This window comes from Antechinus flavipes, chromosome 1, assembly GCF_016432865.1.
Source record: "Antechinus flavipes isolate AdamAnt ecotype Samford, QLD, Australia chromosome 1, AdamAnt_v2, whole genome shotgun sequence".
NCBI lineage: Eukaryota > Metazoa > Chordata > Mammalia > Dasyuromorphia > Dasyuridae > Antechinus > Antechinus flavipes.
In genome coordinates, this window is record NC_067398.1 from 77,492,662 (window position 1) to 77,511,127 (window position 18,466).

Consider the following 18,466-nt stretch of genomic DNA (forward strand, 5'->3'; position numbering starts at 1 on the left):
TCTTTACATAGATACCAACCTCTCTTTTAATCTCTACAAGTTCCAAACATTAAATATATCAGATAAAAGTTTCTTTTTAATATACATGTAGGAGAAGGGAAAAAATGATAATGAAAGAGGACAGGGAATAATGAGGGTAACAGTACATTTGGATAGGAAGGAACCAGATGTTCAAGCTGCTAGCTATGAAGGCAAAATCAGCATCTCTCACTGAGTACATCTATCTCCAAAGGACAGGAAATTGTCCACTAGCTTAACCTAGATAGAAGCTTTGAGATAATCCCTCTTTAAATGCAAATCAGGAGAAATACATTAGTCCCTCTGGCCACTCTACAATCTCACCAAGAAAGACCATCAATTCATCAGTTTTTGGATTTTGGTGGGGAAGAATGCTCTTAGTTTTTAATTAACAAGATCTGCAACTAGAATTCATTGAATCTCAAAGGAAGGGCCTGAAGTCTGCCTCTCTATCTTTATGTCTGTTTTTCTCTGTCTTTGCTTCTCTCTCTGTTTTTTTTTTTTTTTTCTATGTGCCTCTTTGTATCTCTGTGTTTCTGTCTTCCTCTCTTTATATATCTGTCTGTCTCTCTTTGTTTTTGTCTTTTTCTTTGTCTCTTTCCTCTTCACTTGTGAATATATTTGTTCATAGGAAGCTATTACTTTTAAAAATAAATGGTTACTACCTTGAAGATTCTGAATTATTTGGATAGAAACAATGAGCCAGAAAACTGGAAAGTTTCCCAAATTATACTTGAGCCATCCATGTCTGGAAGAAGCTTTTAATACAAGCATTTTATCTGAAAAAGAGAAACAGGGTTGAGTAGTGGAAATTGGAACTTTGGAGTCAGGAGAACTGAGTTTAATTTTGTCTTTAGAAATAAATACATGTGGGAAAAGGTCACTGATTGGACTCTTTCCAACAATGAGATGATTGAGGCCAATTCCAATGATCTTCTGATGAAGAGAGCCATTTACACCCAGAGAGAGGACTATGGGAACTGAGTGTGGATCACAATATGACATTCTCACTCTTTTTGTTGTTGTTCATTTGTTTGCATTTTGTTTTCTTATTCATTTTCTTTCCTTTTTGATATGATTTTTCTTATACAGCAAGATGATTTTAACACATATTGTTGTGCCACAGTTCTCTTTTATTGTCCTGCCTGTTTCCCTAAATTGTTCTGCCTCAGTTTCCCTAAATTGTTCTGCCTCATTTTCCTTCATTGTTCTGTCTCAATCCCTTTAGTTGCAACCCCCCTTTCCCCCCGGCCCATGAAGATTGATATAACTCAGGACTATTTGCTCTAAGGTTATAAATTGCCAATGTGTAAATTCAGAAAGGTGGACTCCAGACTTTGTATCTGTAGTCAGACACTTTCTTAACTCCCAGTTTGGTAGAATTTATGGTTCCACCCCCCAACCTGTCAGAACTGGATTTATGGTTCCTGTCTGGAGATTCCCACTCATTAGAATTTGGACTCCACCCCCCTGCCTTTGTTTAGCTACTGTGTATAAATATGTCATTGAGAACTTGAATTGGCTGCTGAATGCTGGCTGAATCTAGATTCTTGGAGACCATAATCTCATTCAGCCCTGGGACCAAGCCATGGATCCATTTGGTCCCAGTAAATCTCTCCTTTTCAAATAAAATATTAAAAACTCTCTCATCTTTATCTTGCCTCAGTTTCTCCAGCATTACAGTATAACATATATTGGATTGCTTGGATTGGATTAGGGCAAACAGGGCTTTGATATTAGTTTATCAGGAAAATAAACTTTCATATAGTATAAAGTAATTTATCATTACAAAATATTATCTTATTTCCCTTAATCCTGAAAAATAACTATTAATATTTATTAAAATTTTTATCATCTCTTTTTTCAGCTTAATTTAAATTGTCTAAAATCACATAGCAAGTTAATGATGACTTAAATTTGTGAATTAAACCCACTTCTGATTCTCTGTCTTTCCACTAATATTTGTCATTATTTATATAATCTGAGAATGACAAAGGACAGTGGGCAACAATTGTTTTTCAAAAAATAAATTAAACAAACATTTAGTAGTGGATCCAGAAAATGGAAGACCAGTAAGAAATGGAATGTGGTACTTTGAGAGATAACAGGCTCCCATCATTGGAAACATTCAAGCAAATCTGGATGCTTAATCTGGCTGCTGAAGAGAATAGAGAAAGAACACTTACTTAGGTAGAGATTAGTCTAGACAAAAGGTTATTAGCCTGGTGTCTATAACTTGTTTATTCTTGAAAATATTTTAAAAATCATTATTTCAGCATAATGGATTTCTTTTATAATCCTTTGTATTTTATTTTGTATATCTAAAAATTATTATTATTCTGAGGAGCCCATAGTCTTCACTACGCTGCCAAAAGGATTAATGACATAAGAAAGGCTGAACTACAACAACAAACAACAAAACAACTACAACAACAAAACATCTTGCCCTAGATGGCATCTGAAGCCTCTACCAGCTAGCAATTCTGAAAAATCCTTTAAAATGTTTATTTCCCCAAAGAAAATAACTATTTTTTTTTACTCAAGCAGATTTTCCTTTATTTTTGTTAGAGTCCAGAAATTATAATAGTGCAAACACTCAGTATAAAAGTTGCAATAAGAAATGTACATTCACATTTAACATTTCAGTCTATTCACTTTTTAACATAAAAATAGGACAAATATGCTCTTCTCAATTTAACAATCCTGAAAAAGACTGGAAGATACTCTACAGTGTTCTATTTACATAAAAATAGACCCGTATTATTTATGCAAATCTATCATTAGAAGTTACCCAGTGATAACAAATTATTGTATTTCTGAATAGACCTCTATTATTTTCTTATACATAAGCAACAGCAGTGGGTTACAATAGTTGGAAAATGACATTTTGCCCACTATTCTCTTGTTTAAAGCTATGAATATCAATTCATATTGTAACTGAATATTTAAAGAGTCCAAAACTTCCATACCTATTCTATAGAGCTGGGGGGGGGGAGGGGGAATAAGAATGGATTGACTTCCAATGAGAATGAAATTAATCTCTAACATGGTAATGTGTGGATATGTCACATAAATTACTTAAATTGATGTGTTTTTGATTGATATTAAATAATGAAAGGAATTGACAATTAGACAAAATATAAAGTACTGATTAATTAAACCTCCTTCCAAATCTATTAAAATCCACATTCATTTGGACTCATGAAATGTTGTAATGATGATATCTTGACCATAAATTGTTCAGGAGAATAGCATCATTGCCCTGATTAAAAAAAAACTAACCTTTATATGATGAAAGGAAATTAATAGCTTAGTTATTTTGCACATGCTATATATTCTTAAAGTCAAACAAACCAAATTCCAAATGAATCTAAAATTTCACTATAATTCAATGCCAACATGTGAATTGTTCCCAAACCTTCAGCATCTGTCAGCATCAAAGCATGCACAACAATTTAGGTTTTAACATTGCTAAAGGCAGAGTTGTATGACCCTCTAGGAAAGCCCAGTGCTTTGTGCTCGTATGGATATTCAGAATATGCAGATACACTGCAATAATGAACAACCCCCACATAAGAATGTCTAGACCAAATTGTGCCACATGTGCATTCTACCAGAAAAGAAGATGTGTTCTCTAAGTCATCATGGTACTTTCTTACCAATTACTGTGGGACCAAGTATCTCAGAGACTAAAGGGGAAGGCAGCATGGAACTAGGAGTAGGAGCAAAAGAGTTTTTAGTCATGCTATTATTGTTTCCTTTTAACTTGTATTGTAGAATGATTTTTCTCATAGTTAACAGGTTATAGAGGATGATTAGGTTCCCAGATCAGTCTCTGAGAGCCAGTTTATCCCATAATGTAGCAGATAAATTATCAGATATGTCCAATAAATAGACTTGTGGCTAGCTTTAGGATCTAACTGATATTTACATAATCGCTTCTATGTAAATAAATGTTCCAAGTTCTAAATGCTTGACATAGATTACCACCAATTTGGAATTTGGGGATTATTGATTGGTGTTAAATTATTTCACAGAGGAATTCAATATTTAAAAAAAAATCACTAAATGATGAACTCCCCTTCAATTCAGAATGTAGGCTATAGACCAGTATTATTTTATATCTATCTTCATTTCTCTTTGTTGGTTTTCTACCTCCTCAGTAGTAGGAAAAAAAAAAAAACATCTTGGCAAAAATGTTCTTCTGTTCATGTATTATAGACTAAAGTAAGGAAAGGAAACAGAGAAAAAAGAAATAGCACAAAGAGTATATAATTAATACTTTTAAGATCAAAAATTTAAAGTTAAAAAGTTAAACCTTGATGCTTTAACTTATGGATTGGATGTTAAGGTGCTATAAATTTATACTTGAAAGGCCTCTGTAAATTGAAATGAGTGTAGAATTTCCTTCTTAGCACTGCTATAGATAAGTCCCTCCACTAGATGATTTTCATCCCCTGTGTCACTGGGGGAAAAAAGTATGGCTATGCTGCATAGGCCAATCATTTATTTTAGAATAGTGTTTGCTTAGATGAGAAGGAAAGTGTCCTTTCTAAGAAAAATTTTGTTTTGTTTTATTTTTTTCTTAAATGTATAACTGAAAATCCCTGCTTTAATAGCATCTAATTAAATTATATATGACGAGAGTGTAAAGAACATTATATATGTGTATACATATGCATGCATACCATATGTATGTATACACATTATATTCAAATGATGTCATTTTTCTGTGAAAAACGATGAGTTTTAGAATGATATATCTTCTATATGTAAACAAGGAGGCAGAGAAAATGCTATGTTGTATTTTGAAATAAATGTGAACATGACCCAGGTCCAAGGGTATCAACAGAGTAACCTCTGGAGAGCATAAATATACTAAGGTGGCTCATAAGAGATGTGATGAATTTTGTGGATATCTTTTCATAGTAACAGTCAATTTTGTGCTTAGTGCTTTTCCAAAGGAACAGTGATTTTCTGGAGGGTCAATTTGTACTGCTCCCATTATTAATTTCTCGATTACCAAAGAGAATCATTGTTGTAGGAGAATACTTCTGAAAATTGTATATCAAATAGCTAGAAAAGTTCTATTTCAGTTTTGCCATTTAAGTATAAGTAGATCTATTCAAAAATTTAAGTGAGTTAGCAGTTTTTGAGTAATTTAGGAAGTGGCTGGGCTATATTGAGTAGATTTTCTATTTTGTTTTCATGAATTTTAATTGTGAGACCAATAATATAAAATATATCTCTGCCTTTTTTCAAAGTAATCTAATATGTATTAGACACAGAAGGCAGTGAGATATACTGGAAAGAGTCCTTACTGGCTCTGAAATCAGGAGCAGTGGGTTCAAATACCATTGCTGATGTTTAATTCTTGTATGACTTCAGGCAAGGTACTCGCTGGTCCTCAGGGTCTTCACTTGCAAAATGAGATGGGGGACATGAAGTCTAAATGACCTCTAAGATCTTTTCCAGATCTAGATCTATAATCTATAATTTAGGCTATTATGATAATTAAAATGGAGGTGGAGGTTGTTTCATTTTCTTTAGGACATTGGGTTATCTTTGTATCCAAAATGGATATGGTACTCAAGAGGAACCCTTTTATTTTGTCCTGTGCATATATGTGTGTGTATATGTGTGTGTGTGTATACATGTATATCATTATATGTGTGTATATTCATTCTGTGCTCTGGCATATATAACAAATATTTGGATTTTTATTTCTGTCTTTGACTTGTGAATTAGAATATGATTATCTCAGTGAAGATAATTCCTAACTCATGAAGTATAAATTCCCTGTGCTCATTTTTATCAGCAATTTTCCAGTAGGTTACATTCTTAGAGAATTGCCTAGGACCACTAGAAAGTTGTGACTTGCCCAGAGTAACATAGCTAATAGATTTCAGAGGCACTGTTTGAACTCATATCCTCTCAAATCCAAGGCAGGCCTTTTGTCCATTCCTCTATGCTGGCTCAAGCAATGTTGGAAATTATTTTAATTCTATAAATACATATGGAACAAAATCATCTTCCCTAATTAGCATTGGGGGAACGAAAGAAAGTAGAAAAAAGGAAAACAATACCAGTTAGCAACAAAACAATATCAGTTAGCAATAAATACCAGTTAAAAATACATGGTAGTAAAAATTAATACATGGTAGTTTTTTGTTTGTTTGTTTGTTTGTTTTTATATTTATATCCTTTAGAACATTTTTTTAATTGCCTGGGTTAAAGGACTGAGGAGGAGGCTAAATCAAAAAGTGGAAACTATCGTTGGGTTTATATGCCACTCAACAACTGATTAAATTTTTTATTAAATGAAATTATTTTTTTCAGATAAAAACATACCAGGTTAATTTAATGATCACTTCAGCAAGTTGACTGCTTCTATAGACGTAATCTTATTTAAAAATAATTCTCTCAAATCAATTTTAATCAAAGTAACAAACAATTTATCTTATTTTGCTGACCACATGCAGCACACATGAGGAGCATTTCATTTAGAAAAATGACTCCAGCATACTAATTGAAAGGCACTGACAGGGGTAAATTATATTGGTACAAATCATACAAATGAAGGTGATCATTTTTCATAGGTTAAAATATGAATTAGGTTCATCCTCAAACAAACAAACAAACAAGCAACAACAAGAAAAAATAGAGTTTGAAAGAAACTGCTGATCACTTTGATCTCATAGTATAGTTTCTTAAATGAAAAAGCATTTTGAGTAGGAGAATATAAGCTTTTTGAAGGTAGGGACTTTTTTGTTCTGTTCTATCATTTTATCTCCCAGCAGATAGCACAGTGCCTGGTATGTACATGATACTTAATAGTTTAATTGAATTGAATTGCATTTTGAAGCTAGGATGCACATTTATACCTTTTAACACAGGAATATTTCATATTTATTAAAATTTATTATTTAATTTGTTAAAATTGAATTTTATTAAAATTTATTTAAAAATTTAAGCTATGTTTATGAAATGAAAAAAGTAAAAAGTCTTTAGTGTCTTCAAATATGCAAATAGTGGTGTGATACAGAGATAAAATATGCTAAGAATGTATGGATTTTTTTTTAACTTCCCCTTGATTTGGCATTTTACATACAGCTTGTATTATTACTTCTGTGTAGGATAGGTGCATTTAAAATTCTCTTAAGAAGAAAAGCACTTAAATGTAAAGCTTCTAGCATTTGTGGAACTCACAATTTAAAAATAATTATACTGAAAACCTAAGTTTGCTTTGGATCATATAACCTGATTTGTTACAAAATATTCTTAATTTCATTTAAATTCCTAGCCATTATCTAGCATTGTCTTTTTAATGCAGAATAATTTTGTACCTCTTTATATTCTCTAAGATCCTTGCCTCTTCTCTCAGTAACAACATTTGTAAATGACCTTATCATTGTTGTTTCTATACTAATGGCTCAGGTCCAATTCAGTTATGATATAAAGAGGGAAGGCATTGAATTAATGAACCACAGACAACCCATTTACTTTCCCTTACAGGTTGTTGCATGATTTAGTCTGTCTGGTGATCAGCATTAATATGAAGATAGCCTAAAGGTTAAGATTGATTGCTCTGTCATAGGCCAGTTTGGAAGCCAGGTATGGATATGATCATTATCTTTTCTCCTATGAACTTACCATCTATATCTATACCATCAAGTCAAAGTGAGTAGGGGAGCAATTTTCTGATTCATTTAATCAATTATAGTTAATATGAATAATTATGTCCCTAAACCTTGTGTGTTCTTAAGCACAAATTGAGGGTCTGAAATTGCCAGCTTCCTTCATTTACCATTTTAACATACGGATGGAGATAAAAATCATTTTGCCTAAAACTCTTAATTCTGTTGCTTTTTCAATCCTATTCCAATTTTTAAATCGTTATCACTGCCTATTATCTTACATCTCAGAGAAATGTCCATCATATAGCCATCAGATTGATCATAGATTCGGAGCAAAGAAGCCCCATAATCAGTTTTACTCTCCATTAGGAAAGCTCACTTTAAATGTAAGATTAATATAACTGCATAGCCAAGAGATGTGTAAATTTGTAGAATTAAAAAAAAATGTTGATAGCACCTTTACTGTGATTCTTTCTCTAAGAATGACAATGTGTATACAACCAGTATAGAATGCATAACTACAACATGGAACATTTGAAATTTTGAAAGGCATAAATTGTTCCATTTGAAATATTTAAAAGTTCAACATCCATTAAATAGCCAAAGCCTAAAGATCAGGGCCTTCTATTTTGATCACCGTCTGTCAGGTGTTTTTAGACAAATGTAAAATGCTTTAGCCAACATTCCAAAAAAGAAAGAGGGTGGTTTCCCTCACTCTTTTAAAATTATTTACAGTATTTGCTTGATTATCTTTTCTTCCAGCTGTTTTTTGATGAACAATTGGTATAAAATCTACTTCCTACACAATCCAGTAAGACAGCTTGTAGCCTTTATTAATATCTAAGGGGATGAGAGGATCAAAATGAGGCACAATCTCTTGCTATAGAAATATCTTCTGGTCAATATAGTCCCCATTATAAGTATTATTGGGATTTTTGCATTATTCAGGATTTTAAAAGAAATTGAAATTATGTTCAAAGAGAAGCAAAAAAATAATCCTGATTTGAGATTTTTCACCTTTTTCTTGTGATTTTCATGGAGGACAGGTTTTTTTTTTTAATTTTTCACACTTTTCTCATTACTTTCTTTATCTCTTTAGGTGGACCTTTCTATTCTTAACATTTTCGTTGGAGACTAGAGAGCTTTGTTGTGTTTTGGTTTGTACTCGTCCCTTCCATCATCAGTGTTCCTCTCTTATACTCCTACCCCTGATGCTTGACAGTCCATATGCACTGCTGGAAACATAAAATTGAAGTGGGGGAGGAGAGTAAATAATAGTGGGAAATGGGAAAGAATGAAATAGTCGATGGATGGCCTTGAGTCAATATAGTAATATGAATGGTTGTAACCACTTTGATACATACCAAACAGCTGTAGGAATTGATTTCTAGATCTAGGATGGGTCTGAGATTCCTCTAAAAATGTGGGGGAAGTTTGCAGGATTCATTTCAATATATTCTGCAGAACTTCCAACATTCAACGTCTGAACCTACATACATAGTTGTGTTAGAACAACTTGTCTCTTGGAGTGGTATTTTCTTTCGATTGCCCTAATTATAGCCCAACTTCAAAAACAGTTCTAAGATAACAAAGTCTTAAAAACTCTTTGGGGGCATAGACAGAAATGTTACTGTCTCTCCAAAAACTTGTTGGTATCATACATTGGACTATAAGGCCAAAGAGTATTACAGTATTTGATGTTACCTAGAGGCACAAAAATAAATGCATAAATAAATAAAACCATAGCATGTAGCTAGGTACCTTAACAAGGGAAAAGATATCCTATCTTTAAAAAAGTCATGCCCTGAATTAACTACCCTATATAACTTAATTTTAGCACATTATATTATATTAATAAATTCTGAAATACATATTTTCTTTTTAAAAAGGACATTGACTAGTTTTTAAAAATAGTTAACTAAATGTTTTAAGTACAAACAAATTATCCCTTCAATGTTTCCCTCTTGCGATGTGATAATCTTAATGTAACTGTGTCTCTATTGCTGTAAACAATTTTTTGAAACTCTTTGATTTAAAAATCTATATTGTATCTTTTGGAAAAACTCAAACACACCCTCAAAGGCAGCAACTTTTCAATCTTTGAGGATACATTCTTGTTATAGAAGTCAGTTAAAAGTCAAAGATGATACTGACTAATGAGAAGGTTAATGAAACTGGAAAGTACTTTTTTTTTTTTTTTTTTTTTTTTTTTTTAAGCAAGGGGTTTGGAGTTTAAAAAGGGAGGTACAATTGATGATACTAACTTTCCTTTGTAGGTTTTTCACCACAGGTTATGAAGTCCATCTTTTCAGAATTCCCAAAATTTAGATCTAGAAGGAGCCTGAGAGGTCATCTTGAACTGTTCCCTTATTTTACTAATAAGAAAATTTAGGCCTAATGAAGCAAAGGGATATTAATATGAGATCACACAGATCAGGCCAACTATAGAGTTGGGATTTCAATCCAGATCCTTCAAATTCATCACTTCTTTCCACTATACCTACTTTGATTCCTACTTTGAGAGACAATATTTTTTTTTGAAAACTCAATCTTTATGATTAGTTTAATGATGAAATTTTAAGTATAATCTTAAGCATATAGCTTAAAACATATTTCATTTATTTTTATGATGCAATGATTTTTACTTCCTAAAGCAAAAAGTTCTGACTTGTCAATAGCAAGAACCAGAGTTAATAGGCTTAATTTAAGCAAGGCCGAATCCAAAAATAGTTCTTCACTCCTACCTTTCCTTCATATTTTTATTAAGTTAAGAACTAAGAAAGACATATTAAATCTTTCAAGGCATCTGAAGCAATGCCATTTAGATTGTATATCATAATACTATGTACATATATGCCAGTGCCAAGAACAGAGTCCGAAGCTTCTTTGAGCATTTATCTTAACTTTATGAGTTTACAGCTAACTATATGACCTGAGGTTTGTCCCTTAGAAATTCTATTTCTTCATGTGTAAAATAAGAAGATTAGATTATTGTCTGTAAGGTCTTTGTCAGCTCTAAAATTCGATGAACAAGGCACCAAAGAGGCACCAAAGACAAACAGAGTATTTTGTTTAACCAACCACTTTCTAACACATTATCTCATAACAGGTAGATTAAACTTGAATGATTGAATATTTATTGCTAAATATTTCAGAGATTTTGGCAAAGTATAGACTAAACCACAGAGGCACTCCAGAATATCTGCTTTATCAGGTATACTTTCAATACTCTGAAACACTTAAAATACTTTAAATCCATAGAAAAAATGAACTACAGTGTAACACAATCAATATTTCACAATAATCTCAAAACAATTTTAATCAGGAAAGAAATCTCTATTAACTTAGTTATATTTACTAAAGAATATTTTACTCTTTTAAATTCCAACCTCCCTTTTATTTTATGGTTGGTCTTCTATCTTACCCTGCTAAAGTATATGATGAAACTATTTTCATTTTTTCATAATCAGCTTTAAATCAGAGGGCCATGAGGAATAGTAGAGAGACTGCAGTTTTGGGGGAAAAGAAATGATGCCAAAATATTTTCATGTGGTTTTTGATTGGAAGCAAGTTGGAAAGTTAATTTAAGAGACTTTGGAAGCTTACAAATGCAAGCTTCTCAATGGAAATTTAAATTGGAATAACTAATGAAAACTCTAAACCAAATTCTAGCTTCCACAATCCATGCAATTGGTTTAATATGAACTGTACTCAGAAGGTCAGAATTTTTCTCTACAGAGGAACTGATGAGTGTATATTTGTATGTCAGTATGCATGCTTGTGTGTCACGCAATGAATCAAATCTTTCTGCAATGTTTTTGTTTCAGATACAATAATTATACCATCCTCTTGAAATAGCAGTGCTTGGGTAACATCCCTGCTTCTTTCTCTGATACTTGTCCAATGTCAAATGAAGGAGTCCTCAGCATTCAGTGAATATTTGCAATGTTTACATGATTAACATTTCCATTCCTTTTATGTTACAGTGTATAGAGTTAAATTTATTGCTTCTAATGATTGAAGGTATGAAGTTTGAATAGATGGCTTTTACACTATGAATAATATGAATGTAACAATGAAATTATTGGCAGCAGGGGAGCTTTTTTCCCTGGGCTAGCATTTTCATTCAAAATTTGCTCAGTTAAATGCACATGCACAGACGGGGACACTTAGTGTCAAAAGTGATATGTTCAAGCACTTTAGAGACATCCTGGATTTTGTTTTGCTTTGTCACATCAGGCATGAGTAGCATGCAAAAGATTGCAAAGAGGAGCACAAAGGACGGCCATTTCCAAAGAGCTAGTCATCATCATGCAGGTGTAAAACCTCTGTTATAAAAAACCATCAACAACCATTAAAAGTGTGCCAGGTGCACGCGTGCGCGCGTGTGCACGCGCGCACATATGTGTGTGTAAGTAATGTCATTATTATGTTGTATTTTTTTTTTGGTACAAGTGGACATGCAATTACTTATAATTGATAAACTATTTACAATTTCTTCATAATAAACTTTTTAAAGTGAATAATACATTAAAGGCCAGCATTTGTACATTAACACTGTACAAGATTAAAAATAAATAAGGCAATATCATACAAGTTTATAACAAATTAAAAAATGTTGCTTATCACTGCAATACAAAACTCCAAAGGACATTATGGCTAAATAGTGCTCCTGTTACAACAGGGCCCATACAGAGCTTGGAATTGCTGATGATAAAGGAAATAGTTGTTTGTTAAAGTGAACATACTCGTGCGAATCACTCACTGATACACATTCCCCTTTTCCAGGAATGGAAATCCTATTGTTTATGCTCAACAACCTTGAGCTTGTGGTCTGTGGCACCTACTTGTGTGATGTCAAGAGGCTTTGTGTCTGCAAACATTCTAGGCTAAATGATATATTGGTCAGATTCCATAACAACTTGAGCTCTTTTCTAGGATGCTATTAGACATCATTGCCCCCATTAACTGTTAAGGCTAAATTCACTCTTCAGGGTCACTAGGCTAGTGTTGTAGTACCCTAGAACAGTCATTTACTAGAAGAGCTCTTTTTGCTTCCAAAAAAATGTCCCAAGATATACTTAAGGAACTCTACAAACATTAGCAAAAATGGAATCAACATGTTCTCAGTGACATTTTTTACATGATTTCTTCATTTCTTCACCAGTGGCCATACACACACACACCCACACACCCACACATCCACCCATCCACACCCACACCCACACCCACACAAGCAACCAATGGGGGGAGAGGGGAGAGAAGAGGGAGAACAGAGCTGTGATTTCATTGGCATATGGAACTCCTAGCAAAACTCTCTGCCAATGCTGACTATCATCTGAAAACTACTAGGGGCATTGAGGAGTAAAGTAGCTTGCCCACAATCACACAGTCAGCAGGTTCCAGAGGCAGGAATTGCACCCACATCTTACTGATTCTGAAGTCATCTCTCTGATCATTATGTCACACTGCCTCTCTGACCAACAAATTCAATCAAACTACCAATTATTTCTTTAAATGAGTGACTCCTTTCATCTTCTTTCCTCTTTCCCCCACTCTCTTTCTTCTGTCACCCACCCCTTTTCCCTCTCCCTCTTTCCCTCCCTTTTTTATAGAATTAATAGCTACATGTCCTCAGAATGATTGAATTAGTTATTTTAAAGACACTACCATAGTCTCTGTATTGGCAAAATATTAAAAAAAAACAATAACAATATTAACATACACACATCCAATGTGGTCATAGAACAGGCTCTCTGAGATTTTAGGAAGAGCTAAAATGTAAAACCAAAAATAAAATTGTAAGGGAATGTGAATGTATTCAGCCAAACAACAGCTGCTATTCCAATGCTCATGAGAGATTTGCAGAGAAAATATATAGAGTTTATGTATTTGAAGTATTTTGTTCATTTTTGATTAGCATATAAAACTCTTGATACCATTTATTCAAGAACTTCATTGAATATTATTTTGTAGTTTCAAGATTATAAAAACTTAGTGGGAAAAATACTGAGATATGAATGGTTTGCAAATAGTCCCAAATCTAAGGAATAAGGAAGTGGGACAGGAAGGATAGAGGAATGAATATTAGTCTGAAGTGCTCTTCTCATCTTCTAATATAAAGATATTCATCATTACTATCATTTGAAAAAAATCATGCAAATGGGAGTGAAACATTGTGCTTGCAATAGACAATCCTATTAAAAAAAAAAAAAAACTCTTGTCAGAATTGGCATCTATTTGGGGAGAATGGGAGGGTTTCCTCAAACTGAAATGTTGTCTAGGTTTCAAGAATATAGATCAACTTAGAAGGGTTACTCTGTTCTTCTCTGAATGATCTAAATGCCATACTTATAAGAAAAAGAATATTCCCTTTGATAGGGGTTATAGCAAGATGAACCAATTCATTAAATCAGAGTTTGAATTACAAAGAGCTGTCAAAAATCCAGTGTATAGTGGCTGGATTGGGGAGAGGAAGAGGGGAAAGATGATGCAATTAGATGCTACAAAAAGGTGGAAGAAATTTAAGCCCCAAGGCTAGATTGCTGGTGTTAGATGATTTGAGGTGAGAAAAGGAGACAAGGTTGACTCTTATGGGTGGCCCTGGGTCCAAACCCTACTCACAGAAGGGCTGTACCACTCAGGTCTCACTGCCTAGAGAAGTTGCCATCTGTTTCATAATATGGGGTTTGGGACCATCTTAAGAAATATAGGAGTGACCCTGAACAATCCAAGAAGAGAACAGGGATAGGAAGTTCCCAATGGGGAACAGAAGGGAAGGAATTCATATTTCATATCTTTTTTTTTTCCTACTTCTGATTACAAAATTTCTATTACTAAAATTTTATTGAAATATATCCTCATTGCTAATCGACATATTATAATAGATGTTATGTTTCCTTAATGTTGATATGAATTCATGCATTTATGAATTGTCAGATTGTTCATTGTAATTATATCCTCTTCATAAATACAGTTCACATGAATTCGGGTGGAAAGAATATTAAAGAAAAATAAAACAGCAAAGACCATGTGGGTGAAAAGAATTAACTTATTGAAATAAAATTAACAATAAAATGGGAAAGCAATATAAGGAACTATTGTCTAAAAAGAGATCCACATATAAAATAAATAGCAAGTATTAATTCTACTCTTCATCTGCATTAATTCAAATGATATGTCAATACCTCTTAGGAAAAATAAAATTTGTTTGATTCCAAATGCACCTTTGTGATCTCTGCTGAACCCCTCTTGCTTAGCTGAATTCCAATTTTGTCTGATCAGATTTATCCTACTACAGCTCATTCCCTGATGTTGAAGTATCATCTAATTGAAGCATCTTGGGCCAGTTCTCTAGATTTTACTGGAAATCCCTTACACATACTTAACCAGACTATGCTTTGATACAAATATGCCATCATCTGTTACCTATTCTGTTGGACTTTGGATCAAACTTCTTGGCTTTGAAATTGGTAATTTGTTTTAATGGAATCCCAAATAACTTGCCTTAGTTAATGCTTCTTTTCTCCATCCATTCATGTAATTTCTCACATGGACAAACTCTGCTAGTACCTATATTTAAGCCAGTATATGAACTGCCCTTGATTGGATCCCTAAAGTTGTTTTCTGGTCCAAATGAATCTTTTACCCATATATTTCCACAGGGAAATGAAGTCCAGTTACATGACACTTCTTCCCTCAAGAAATTTCTCCTTAGTGTCTAAAGATGAAACCTTGCCGGATATCAGAGTAAGGACCAAATACTTCCACAGGCAGCATGCATCAGTTAACTTAGGTTTATGAAGTTCTATTCTTGTGAATTTCAACATTCTATTGAGAGCTGGTTGTTGTTTTCCTGAATTGTGGAACATAGTGTGGTTTTATTGAAGATGCTCATTTTTAATAAACTCTAATGAACTAAATTTTCTTTGCTCAATTCTATGATGAATTTATTTATCCAACAGCCATTCACTGAGCACCTATGAATGCAAGGCACTGTGCTAGGCACTGTAAGGAAGAACAAGATGAATATGATAGTGTTCATACCCTCAAAGAATTTACAATTTAGTAAGCATTACTTCTATTTTCACCCTGACTCCACATTATAATTTCCTCCACCCAATGTTGAGAGACAGAACAATCAAATATGAACTATCAAGGTAAAACTGTTTTAACAAGAAATGATTGTTTTGATTTGTTTTACCCAGGAACATGCCTTATCTACTAAACAATAGGACTGTCTATCTGGGACAAGTGTCCCAGCTAAAGTTTGTTTTCAAGGATAGAATGCATAGCATGTAGTCTAAATTATCATGAATCATCAATAGGAAAATCCATGATAAGAAAAGTTCCTTTCCCTCTTCCTTCCTATCTCATGTATTCTTGATCATATTTCTTTATAGAATTTAACTTTTCAGTGGTATCCTGATTACCTGATTTTTCAAGAATGATGAGTGATATTTTGACAGTGGAATGTGAGTTGTGGGGGTGGTAATAGTGGCTGGGGAATGGAAAGTCACCTTGTAGATTATACGCCATCCATGTGCTTCCTGATATCTGACAATTTTCTAGATGTCATTTAGGATGCCCATCTTTACATACAAACATGCCAAGTTCTGCTTTGGGATCCCACTATTCCTCAGAGCCTGAGAGAACTCTGGCTGGGAGTTTTAGCTTCAATTGAAGTTACAATTCCACCTTGTAAGACTATGTTCTTATGATATTCTAATTCCAAGTTGCATGGCTCTATTACTATGATTCCAAAGCAAATTACTATAGTGAACATACTATCTTTCTTAGGGACTTAATATTACTTCCTGTGCCTCCAAATAGATTAGTATTTTTACCCAACTAAAGTAACCATTACAGAGAAGTTTGGAGGAGAATTTGGATTCAAATCTTAACTTTTTGGCTGTGTGAGTCACCAGTCTTGTCTCATTCTTTTGTAAAATGGGGAGTAAACTCTGATCATTTCTGAGGACTCATTTTGATTTCTGTAACCCTCCATTCATTACATTGATTCTAGTAGTGGCCAATGAGTCCATTGTTCTGGGCCACTTTTTATCCTATAACATTAATCTAATGTATCTAGGTTGTGATATCATTGTCAGATCACATTTGAAATTTACAGTTTTTCTTTCTGTTTCCTTTCCATCAGGGACCATTAATTTGCAATTTGCTTTTAGAAGGTTATAAAATCATTGATTCACAGATCTTGAAACTGAAGGGAATTTGGAGATTTTTTATTTCAACTTCATCATTTTAGCAATAAAGCAATTTTGTGAGAGGTCACAGAGGTTAAATTACTTGCCTATGTCCTGATCAACACAAATCTAATAAGCCCCCCACCCTGTCAGTGGTTTTCAATTTGTTGGGTTTCTGAACTCCATTACAATCTTAAAAAATATTGAGGACCTTCCCCTCTCAAGCTTTTGCTTTTGTGAGTTATACTTAATGATGAAATAAAGAAATAAAGACATCTCAACATTATTGTAAAAATTATTATAACTTTATGGGCTCCTGAAAAGATACTAGGGTTCCCTAAATGTCTTCAGGCCATATTTGGAGAACTAATGCCAAAGATTAAGGGATAGAGAAGGTAGATTAAATGCTCAATCAGGCATTTCCTGGAGTACCTCAGATGTTTCTAAGTATGCTGGCAAGTGTAGAAATTCTTTAGCATCTCTCAAAGAATTTTCATAAAATAAATATTTCCCTCATATTGACCTTCTCAGTCCCTTTTATACTAGTTGTGTACCACTCATTGCATAAATCCTATCTGAACCTTCATTGATTGTAAATATCATTAAAGAGGGTAATTTCATGTACTTGATTTACATCAGCCCACTTAGAAACTCAGGCAATCCAAGAAGGCTTATAAAAATCAGGTAGACATTTGGCACTAAGTGGCAATCCCATTTTCTATGACTCCTTTTGATTCCATGCCTCTTTGATTAATTTTACTTTCATAACAATTTTATCACATAATGATATTTTACATGAACTTTTTCATAATTTCCCTGTAGCTTTTAAGTTTGCATTCCTGAATTCCTCCCTTCCCCAAATCATTCCAAGATCAGTTCTCTCCTCATTATCAACCATAACAACCTGGTCATGAGGGAGATCATTCCTTCCCCTCCCTTTGCTCCTAACAAAGGGTCAGCAGAAGAGTCAAAGATGTCTTTAGAAACAAATGAATACAATAGAGTCTCTAATGCCACAAAACTGGAGTGTGGTAATCCCAAAAACTAATCTTGAGAACCCACAAAATATGAATACAATTTGTGCAAAAATCTAGGCCTTCTACTGTATCTATCCTAAAAACACAGAACTCCAAAGAATATATGCTTTCCCTTTGATGGAACAGAAGTTTCTATGGCAGAATTTTAGAGTCAATAAGTAGTAGAATTTACCTGTAGACCTCTGACCTCTTTCTGGATAAAACTAAAATCTCTAGGGCCCAGGGCTGCCACAATCCTTTTTGCTGGTGCTTCTCCTATAGACCCCGTGATTCAATAACTCTAGACCCACTTAACTCTCTTGACCTTTTATATTTTCCAGATGCTTCCTAATTCAGATAATCTCTTTGGATTTAGACCTTAGACAAGGCTCAATCTGTTTTACTTAATTTGTTCATTCTATTACTCACAATTGTACCCTTCATAGCTTGTTTATGTCCTGAATAATCTCTGATCTTTAATGAATTCTATAATTCAACAAAGATACATGTATCAAATTTACAGAAATAAACTCATCACTTTGGACTTCAACATAGATTTCTGTAACTTTGGGATACAGCTTGATTTCTGGTC